The sequence below is a fragment of the Nerophis lumbriciformis genome, unplaced genomic scaffold, assembly GCF_033978685.3.
Source record: "Nerophis lumbriciformis unplaced genomic scaffold, RoL_Nlum_v2.1 HiC_scaffold_56, whole genome shotgun sequence".
NCBI classification, from domain to species: domain Eukaryota; kingdom Metazoa; phylum Chordata; class Actinopteri; order Syngnathiformes; family Syngnathidae; genus Nerophis; species Nerophis lumbriciformis.
In genome coordinates this window covers 175,001-185,000 of record NW_027316598.1, presented here as the reverse complement: position 1 = coordinate 185,000, position 10,000 = coordinate 175,001, and positions in this window count along the sequence as shown.

Here is a 10,000-nt window from a genome sequence, read left to right as displayed (position 1 = left end):
CCCGGTCCTTTTTTCCCCCACTTTCCCAACTTTTCTTCTGAATCACAGTGCGCCTTTGCTGGGTAAGTTGTGGACATGGCAGGCACCCCCGGGACACCGGTGGAACGCGGCCGGACTCGTGGTACTCCAACCCGGGCATAATATTGGATCAAATTCGGGACTTTTGCCCACTTTCCCAACTTTTCTTCCCAATCACAGTGCGCCTTTGCTGGGTAAGTTGTGGACATGCCAGGCACCCCCGGGACACCGGTGGAACGCGGCCGGACTCGTGGTACTCCAACCCGGGCATAATTTTGGATCAAATTCGGGACTTTTGCCCACTTTCCCAACTTTTCTTCCCAATCACAGTGCGCCTTTGCTGGGTAAGTTGTGGACATGCCAGGCACCCCCGGGACACCGGTGGAACGCGGCCGGACTCGTGGTACTCCAACCCGGGCATAATTTTGGATCAAATTCGGGACTTTTGCCCACTTTCCCAACTTTTCTTCCCAATCACAGTGCGCCTTTGCTGGGTAAGTTGTGGACATGCCAGGCACCCCCGGGACACCGGTGGAACGCGGCCGGACTCGTGGTACTCCAACCCGGGCATAATTTTGGATCAAATTCGGGACTTTTGCCCACTTTCCCAACTTTTCTTCCCAATCACAGTGCGCCTTTGCTGGGTAAGTTGTGGACATTGTAGGCACCCCGGAACCCTGGTGGAACGCGGCGGGACTTGTGGGACTCGAACCTGGGTGTGACTTTGGACCAAATTCGGGACTTTTGCCCACTTTCCCAACTTTTCTTCCCAATCACAGTGCGCCTTTGCTGGGTGCGTCGTGGACATTGTAGGCACCCCGAGACACTGGTGGAACGCGGCGGGACTTGTGGGACTCGAACCTGGGTGTGATTTTGGACCAAATTCGGGACTTTTGCCCACTTTCCCAACTTTTCTTCCCAATCACAGTGCGCCTTTGCTGGGTGCGTTGTGGACATTGTAGGCACCCCTAGACACTGGTGGAACGCGGCGGGACTTGTGGGACTCGAACCTGGGTGTGATTTTGGACCAAATTCGGGACTTTTGCCCACTTTCCCAACTTTTCTTCCCAATCACAGTGCGCCTTTGCTGGGTGCGTTGTGGACATTGTAGGCACCCCGAGACACTGGTGGAACGCGGCGGGACTTGTGGGACTCGAACCTGGGTGTGATTTTGGACCAAATTCGGGACTTTTGCCCACTTTCCCAACTTTTCTTCCCAATCACAGTGCGCCTTTGCTGGGTGCGTCGTGGACATTGTAGGCACCCCGGAACCCTGGTGGAACGCGGCGGGACTTGTGGGACTCGAACCTGGGTGTGATTTTGGACCAAATTCGGGACTTTTGCCCACTTTCCCAACTTTTCTTCCCAATCACAGTGCGCCTTTGCTGGGTGCGTTGTGGACATTGTAGGCACCCCGAGACACTGGTGGAACGCGGCGGGACTTGTGGGACTCGAACCTGGGTGTGATTTTGGACCAAATTCGGGACTTTTGCCCACTTTCCCAACTTTTCTTCCCAATCACAGTGCGCCTTTGCTGGGTGCGTTGTGGACATTGTAGGCACCCCGAGACACTGGTGGAACGCGGCGGGACTTGTGGGACTCGAACCTGGGTGTGATTTTGGACCAAATTCGGGACTTTTGCCCACTTTCCCAACTTTTCTTCCCAATCACAGTGCGCCTTTGCTGGGTGCGTTGTGGACATTGTAGGCACCCCGAGACACTGGTGGAACGCGGCGGGACTTGTGGGACTCGAACCTGGGTGTGATTTTGGACCAAATTCGGGACTTTTGCCCACTTTCCCAACTTTTCTTGCCCACTCACAGTGCACCTTTGCTGGGTGTGTTGTGGACATTGTAGGCACCCCGAGACACTGGTGGAACGCGGCGGGACTTGTGGGACTCGAACCTGGGTGTGATTTTGGACCAAATTCGGGACTTTTGCCCACTTTCCCAACTTTTCTTCCCAATCACAGTGCGCCTTTGCTGGGTGTGTTGTGGACATTGTAGGCACCCCGAGACACTGGTGGAACGCGGCGGGACTTGTGGGACTCGAACCTGGGTGTGATTTTGGACCAAATTCGGGACTTTTGCCCACTTTCCCAACTTTTCTTCCCAATCACAGTGCGCCTTTGCTGGGTGCGTTGTGGACATTGTAGGCACCCCGAGACACTGGTGGAACGCGGCGGGACTTGTGGGACTCGAACCTGGGTGTGATTTTGGACCAAATTCGGGACTTTTGCCCACTTTCCCAACTTTTCTTGCCCACTCACAGTGCACCTTTGCTGGGTGTGTTGTGGACATTGTAGGCACCCCGAGACACTGGTGGAACGCGGCGGGACTTGTGGGACTCGAACCTGGGTGTGATTTTGGACCAAATTCGGGACTTTTGCCCACTTTCCCAACTTTTCTTCCCAATCACAGTGCGCCTTTGCTGGGTGTGTTGTGGACATTGTAGGCACCCCGAGACACTGGTGGAACGCGGCGGGACTTGTGGGACTCGAACCTGGGTGTGATTTTGGACCAAATTCGGGACTTTTGCCCACTTTCCCAACTTTTCTTCCCAATCACAGTGCGCCTTTGCTGGGTAAGTTGTGGACATTGTAGGCACCCCGGAACCCTGGTGGAACGCGGCGGGACTTGTGGGACTCGAACCTGGGTGTGATTTTGGACCAAATTCGGGACTTTTGCCCACTTTCCCAACTTTTCTTCCCAATCACAGTGCGCCTTTGCTGGGTGCGTTGTGGACCTTGTAGGCACCCCGAGACACTGGTGGAACGCGGCGGGACTTGTGGGACTCGAACCTGGGTGTGATTTTGGACCAAATTCGGGACTTTTGCCCACTTTCCCAACTTTTCTTCCCAATCACAGTGCGCCTTTGCTGGGTGCGTTGTGGACATTGTAGGCACCCCGGAACCCTGGTGGAACGCGGCGGGACTTGTGGGACTCGAACCTGGGTGTGATTTTGGACCAAATTCGGGACTTTTGCCCACTTTCCCAACTTTTCTTCCCAATCACAGTGCGCCTTTGCTGGGTGCGTTGTGGACATTGTAGGCACCCCGGAACCCTGGTGGAACGCGGCGGGACTTGTGGGACTCGAACCTGGGTGTGATTTTGGACCAAATTCGGGACTTTTGCCCACTTTCCCAACTTTTCTTCCCAATCACAGTGCGCCTTTGCTGGGTGCGTTGTGGACATTGTAGGCACCCCGGAACCCTGGTGGAACGCGGCGGGACTTGTGGGACTCGAACCTGGGTGTGATTTTGGACCAAATTCGGGACTTTTGCCCACTTTCCCAACTTTTCTTCCCAATCACAGTGCGCCTTTGCTGGGTGCGTTGTGGACATTGTAGGCACCCCGGAACCCTGGTGGAACGCGGCGGGACTTGTGGGACTCGAACCTGGGTGTGATTTTGGACCAAATTCGGGACTTTTGCCCACTTTCCCTACTTTTCTTCCCAATCACAGTGCGCCTTTGCTGGGTGCGTTGTGGACATTGTAGGCACCCCGGAACCCTGGTGGAACGCGGCGGGACTTGTGGGACTCGAACCTGGGTGTGATTTTGGACCAAATTCGGGACTTTTGCCCACTTTCCCAACTTTTCTTCCCAATCACAGTGCGCCTTTGCTGGGTGCGTTGTGGACATTGTAGGCACCCCGGAACCCTGGTGGAACGCGGCGGGACTTGTGGGACTCGAACCTGGGTGTGATTTTGGACCAAATTCGGGACTTTTGCCCACTTTCCCAACTTTTCTTCCCAATCACAGTGCGCCTTTGCTGGGTAAGTTGTGGACATTGTAGGCACCCCGGAACCCTGGTGGAACGCGGCGGGACTTGTGGGACTCGAACCTGGGTGTGATTTTGGACCAAATTCGGGACTTTTGCCCACTTTCCCTACTTTTCTTCCCAATCACAGTGCGCCTTTGCTGGGTAAGTTGTGGACATTGTAGGCACCCCGGAACCCTGGTGGAACGCGGCGGGACTTGTGGGACTCGAACCTGGGTGTGATTTTGGACCAAATTCGGGACTTTTGCCCACTTTCCCAACTTTTCTTCCCAATCACAGTGCGCCTTTGCTGGGTGCGTTGTGGACATTGTAGGCACCCCGGAACCCTGGTGGAACGCGGCGGGACTTGTGGGACTCGAACCTGGGTGTGATTTTGGACCAAATTCGGGACTTTTGCCCACTTTCCCTACTTTTCTTCCCAATCACAGTGCGCCTTTGCTGGGTGCGTTGTGGACATTGTAGGCACCCCGGAACCCTGGTGGAACGCGGCGGGACTTGTGGGACTCGAACCTGGGTGTGATTTTGGACCAAATTCGGGACTTTTGCCCACTTTCCCAACTTTTCTTCCCAATCACAGTGCGCCTTTGCTGGGTGCGTTGTGGACATTGTAGGCACCCCGGAACCCTGGTGGAACGCGGCGGGACTTGTGGGACTCGAACCTGGGTGTGATTTTGGACCAAATTCGGGACTTTTGCCCACTTTCCCTACTTTTCTTCCCAATCACAGTGCGCCTTTGCTGGGTGCGTTGTGGACATTGTAGGCACCCCGGAACCCTGGTGGAACGCGGCGGGACTTGTGGGACTCGAACCTGGGTGTGATTTTGGACCAAATTCGGGACTTTTGCCCACTTTCCCAACTTTTCTTCCCAATCACAGTGCGCCTTTGCTGGGTGCGTTGTGGACATTGTAGGCACCCCGGAACCCTGGTGGAACGCGGCGGGACTTGTGGGACTCGAACCTGGGTGTGATTTTGGACCAAATTCGGGACTTTTGCCCACTTTCCCTACTTTTCTTCCCAATCACAGTGCGCCTTTGCTGGGTGCGTTGTGGACATTGTAGGCACCCCGGAACCCTGGTGGAACGCGGCGGGACTTGTGGGACTCGAACCTGGGTGTGATTTTGGACCAAATTCGGGACTTTTGCCCACTTTCCCAACTTTTCTTCCCAATCACAGTGCGCCTTTGCTGGGTGCGTTGTGGACATTGTAGGCACCCCGGAACCCTGGTGGAACGCGGCGGGACTTGTGGGACTCGAACCTGGGTGTGATTTTGGACCAAATTCGGGACTTTTGCCCACTTTCCCAACTTTTCTTCCCAATCACAGTGCGCCTTTGCTGGGTAAGTTGTGGACATTGTAGGCACCCCGGAACCCTGGTGGAACGCGGCGGGACTTGTGGGACTCGAACCTGGGTGTGATTTTGGACCAAATTCGGGACTTTTGCCCACTTTCCCTACTTTTCTTCCCAATCACAGTGCGCCTTTGCTGGGTAAGTTGTGGACATTGTAGGCACCCCGGAACCCTGGTGGAACGCGGCGGGACTTGTGGGACTCGAACCTGGGTGTGATTTTGGACCAAATTCGGGACTTTTGCCCACTTTCCCAACTTTTCTTCCCAATCACAGTGCGCCTTTGCTGGGTGCGTTGTGGACATTGTAGGCACCCCGGAACCCTGGTGGAACGCGGCGGGACTTGTGGGACTCGAACCTGGGTGTGATTTTGGACCAAATTCGGGACTTTTGCCCACTTTCCCTACTTTTCTTCCCAATCACAGTGCGCCTTTGCTGGGTGCGTTGTGGACATTGTAGGCACCCCGGAACCCTGGTGGAACGCGGCGGGACTTGTGGGACTCGAACCTGGGTGTGATTTTGGACCAAATTCGGGACTTTTGCCCACTTTCCCAACTTTTCTTCCCAATCACAGTGCGCCTTTGCTGGGTGCGTTGTGGACATTGTAGGCACCCCGGAACCCTGGTGGAACGCGGCGGGACTTGTGGGACTCGAACCTGGGTGTGATTTTGGACCAAATTCGGGACTTTTGCCCACTTTCCCTACTTTTCTTCCCAATCACAGTGCGCCTTTGCTGGGTGCGTTGTGGACATTGTAGGCACCCCGGAACCCTGGTGGAACGCGGCGGGACTTGTGGGACTCGAACCTGGGTGTGATTTTGGACCAAATTCGGGACTTTTGCCCACTTTCCCAACTTTTCTTCCCAATCACAGTGCGCCTTTGCTGGGTGCGTTGTGGACATGTCAGGCACACTGGTGGAACGCGGCGGGACTTGTGGGACTCGAACCTGGGTGTGATTTTTGATCATTTCGTGGACTTTTGCTATGCATGCCTTCTCCCCGCTAGTTTGATGTGTGCTGCTGCAAAAGTTCCAAGAGGGCGTTTTTGCCCCCCTCCAAACTCCCTCTCTTTGTTTATAGTGCATATTTTCTGCTGGATCTACTCTCTATTTACTCCAAGGAAAAAAACTAGCCGGTCGCGGCAAATTTTTACAATCGGTCGCCAAACTACGGCACGAGGGCCGAACGCGGTACGCCGGCGTCCAAGATACGGCCCGGGGATTTTTTTGATTTTTTGGGCTTTTTTTTATTTTTTTGGACATGTTGGGCATCCCAGGACTCGGGTGCGACTGCAGGACGTGTGGGGCTCTAACCTGGGTGTGGTTTTTGGTCATTTTTCCGGACTTTTGCCCACTTTTCCAACTTTTCTTCCCAATCACAGTGCGCCTTTGCTGGGTGCGTTTTGGGCATGTGGGGGGCACCTCGGACTCGGGTGGGACGCGGCGGGACTTGTGGCACTCGTACCTGGGTGTGATTTTTGATCATTTTGTGGACTTTTCCCCAGACACTCTCCACTTGTCTACCCCACTTCCCCTGTGCGAAATACGGCAAACTGTCTGAAAATAGGGGCTCCGAGTGTTCCCCACTCTTTCTGGCCCACAAAAGGCCTCTCATTCCCCGGGAACACCTGTAGGACTCCCCGGCGTCAAGGAAATACGCCAAACCGTCTGAAAATAGGGGCCCAAAAGAACTGGAAATAATGTGTTTAATTTGGGGGGTGATGTCTATAATTATGGGGGTGCATTGGAGGCGGGAGTCCACTGGAGGGCTCCACACCGTCTGAATATAGGGCCCCAAAAGGCCTGGAATTAATGTATTTAATTTGGGGGGTGCATTTGCAGCGGGAGTCCACCGGAGGGCTCCATTTCCCCACTCTTTTGTTGACCTATGTATGGCCCCAAAAGGCCTCTCATTCCCCGGGAAGACCTGATGGACGCCCCGGCGTCACCGAAATAAGCCAAACTGTCTGAAAATAGGGGCTCCAAGGGTTCCCCACTCTTTCTGGCCCACAAAAGGCCTCTCATTCCCCGGGAACACCTGTAGGACTCCCCGGCGTCAAGGAAATACGCCAAACCGTCTGAAAATAGGGGCCCAAAAGAACTGGAAATAATGTCTTTAATTTGGGGGGTGATGTCTATAATTATGGGGGTGCATTGGAGGCGGGAGTCCACTGGAGGGCTCCACACCGTCTGAATATAGGGCCCCAAAAGGCCTGGAATTAATGTATTTAATTTGGGGGGTGCATTTGCAGCGGGAGTCCACCGGAGGGCTCCATTTCCCCACTCTTTTGTTGACATATGGCCACAAAAGGCCTCTCATTCCCCGGGAAGACCTGATGGACGCCCCGGCGTCACCGAAATAAGCCAAACTGTCTGAAAATAGGGGCTCCAAGGGTTCCCCACTCTTTCTGGCCCACAAAAGGCCTCTCATTCCCCGGGAACACCTGTAGGACTCCCCGGCGTCAAGGAAATACGCCAAACCGTCTGAAAATAGGGGCCCAAAAGAACTGGAAATGATGCCTTTAATTTGGGGGGTGATGTCTATAATTATGGGGGTGCATTGGAGGCGGGAGTCCACTGGAGGGCTCCACACCGTCTGAATATAGGGCCCCAAAAGAACTGGAAATAATGTGTTTAATTCAGGGTGCATTTGCAGCGAGTGTCCACCAGAGGGCTCCAATTCCCCAGCTATAGTCCTGGTACTCTAAAATGATGGCACTTAGTCAAATTTCCGCCTTTTTTTGATGACTTCCAACTAGGAGAGGGACTAATTTTGAGTTCCGGACCCGGGTGGAGAACCATAGCAGGTCGGCCTTCTTAAAGGGAAATGCTCCTAGACACTTAGTCAAATTTACACCTTTTTTTTTGGACTTCCAGCGAGGAGAGGGACAATTTTGCGTTCCAGACCCGGGTGGAGAACCATAGCAGGTCGGCCTTCTTAAAGGGAAATGCTCCTAGGCACTTAGTCAAATTTACGCCTTTTTTTTGGACTTCCAGCGAGGAGAGGGACTAATTTTGCTTTCCGTACCCGGGTGGAGAACCATCGCAGGTCAGCCTTCTTAAAGGGACATCCTCCTAGGCACTTAGTCAAATTTCCGCCTTTTTTTTGGACTTCCAGCGAGGAGAGGGACTAATTTTGCTTTCCGCACCCGGGTGGAGAACCATAGCAGGTCAGCCTTCTTAAAGGGAAATGCTCCTAGACACTTAGTCAAATTTACACCTTTTTTTTTGGACTTCCAGCGAGGAGAGGGACTAATTTGGCGTTCCAGACCCAGGTGGAGAACCATAGCACGTCGGCCTTCTTTAAGGGACATCCTCCTAGGCACTTAGTCAAATTTACGCCTTTTTTTTGGACTTCCAGCGAGGAGAGGGACAATTTTGCTTTCCTGACCCAGGTGGAGAACCATAGCACGTCGGCCTTCTTAAAGGGAAATGCTCCTAGGCACTTAGTCAAATTCACGCCTTTTTTTTGGACTTCCAGCGAGGAGAGGGACAATTTTGCTTTCCTGACCCAGGTGGAGAACCATAGCACGTCGGCCTTCTTAAAGGGACATCCTCCTAGGCACTTAGTCAAATTCACGCCTTTTTTTTGGACTTCCAGCGAGGAGAGGGACTAATTTGGCGTTCCGTACCCAGGTGGAGAACCATAGCAGGTCGGCCTTCTTAAAGGGAAATGCTCCTAGGCACTTAGTCAAATTTACGCCTTTTTTTTGGACTTCCAGCGAGGAGAGGGACAATTTTGCTTTCCTGACCCAGGTGGAGAACCATAGCACGTCGGCCTTCTTAAAGGGAAATGCTCCTAGGCACTTAGTCAAATTCACGCCTTTTTTTTGGACTTCCAGCGAGGAGAGGGACAATTTTGCTTTCCTGACCCAGGTGGAGAACCATAGCACGTCGGCCTTCTTAAAGGGACATCCTCCTAGGCACTTAGTCAAATTCACGCCTTTTTTTTGGACTTCCAGCGAGGAGAGGGACTAATTTGGCGTTCCAGACCCAGGTGGAGAACCATAGCAGGTCGGCCTTCTTAAAGGGAAATGCTCCTAGACACTTAGTCAAATTTACCAAACTTTTCTATATAGCCCTGGTACTCTAAAATGATGACACATAGACAAAAAACCAAACTTTTCTATAGAGGCCTGGTACTCTAAAATGATGGCACTTAGTCAAATTTCCGCCTTTTTTTGGGACTTCCAGCGAGGAGAGGGACTAATTTGCGTTCTGTACCCAGGTGGAGAACCATAGCAGGTCGGCCTTCTTAAAGGGAAATGCTCCTAGACACTTAGTCAAATTTACACCTTTTTTTTTGGACTTCCAGCGAGGAGAGGGACTAATTTGGCGTTCCAGACCCAGGTGGAGAACCATAGCACGTCGGCCTTCTTAAAGGGAAATGCTCCTAGGCACTTAGTCAAATTCACGCCTTTTTTTTGGACTTCCAGCGAGGAGAGGGACAATTTTGCTTTCCTGACCCAGGTGGAGAACCATAGCACGTCGGCCTTCTTAAAGGGAAATGCTCCTAGGCACTTAGTCAAATTCACGCCTTTTTTTTGGACTTCCAGCGAGGAGAGGGACAATTTTGCTTTCCTGACCCAGGTGGAGAACCATAGCACGTCGGCCTTCTTAAAGGGACATCCTCCTAGGCACTTAGTCAAATTCACGCCTTTTTTTTGGACTTCCAGCGAGGAGAGGGACAATTTTGCTTTCCTGACCCAGGTGGAGAACCATAGCACGTCGGCCTTCTTAAAGGGACATCCTCCTAGGCACTTAGTCAAATTCACGCCTTTTTTTTGGACTTCCAGCGAGGAGAGGGACTAATTTGGCGTTCCAGACCCAGGTGGAGAACCATAGCAGGTCGGCCTTCTT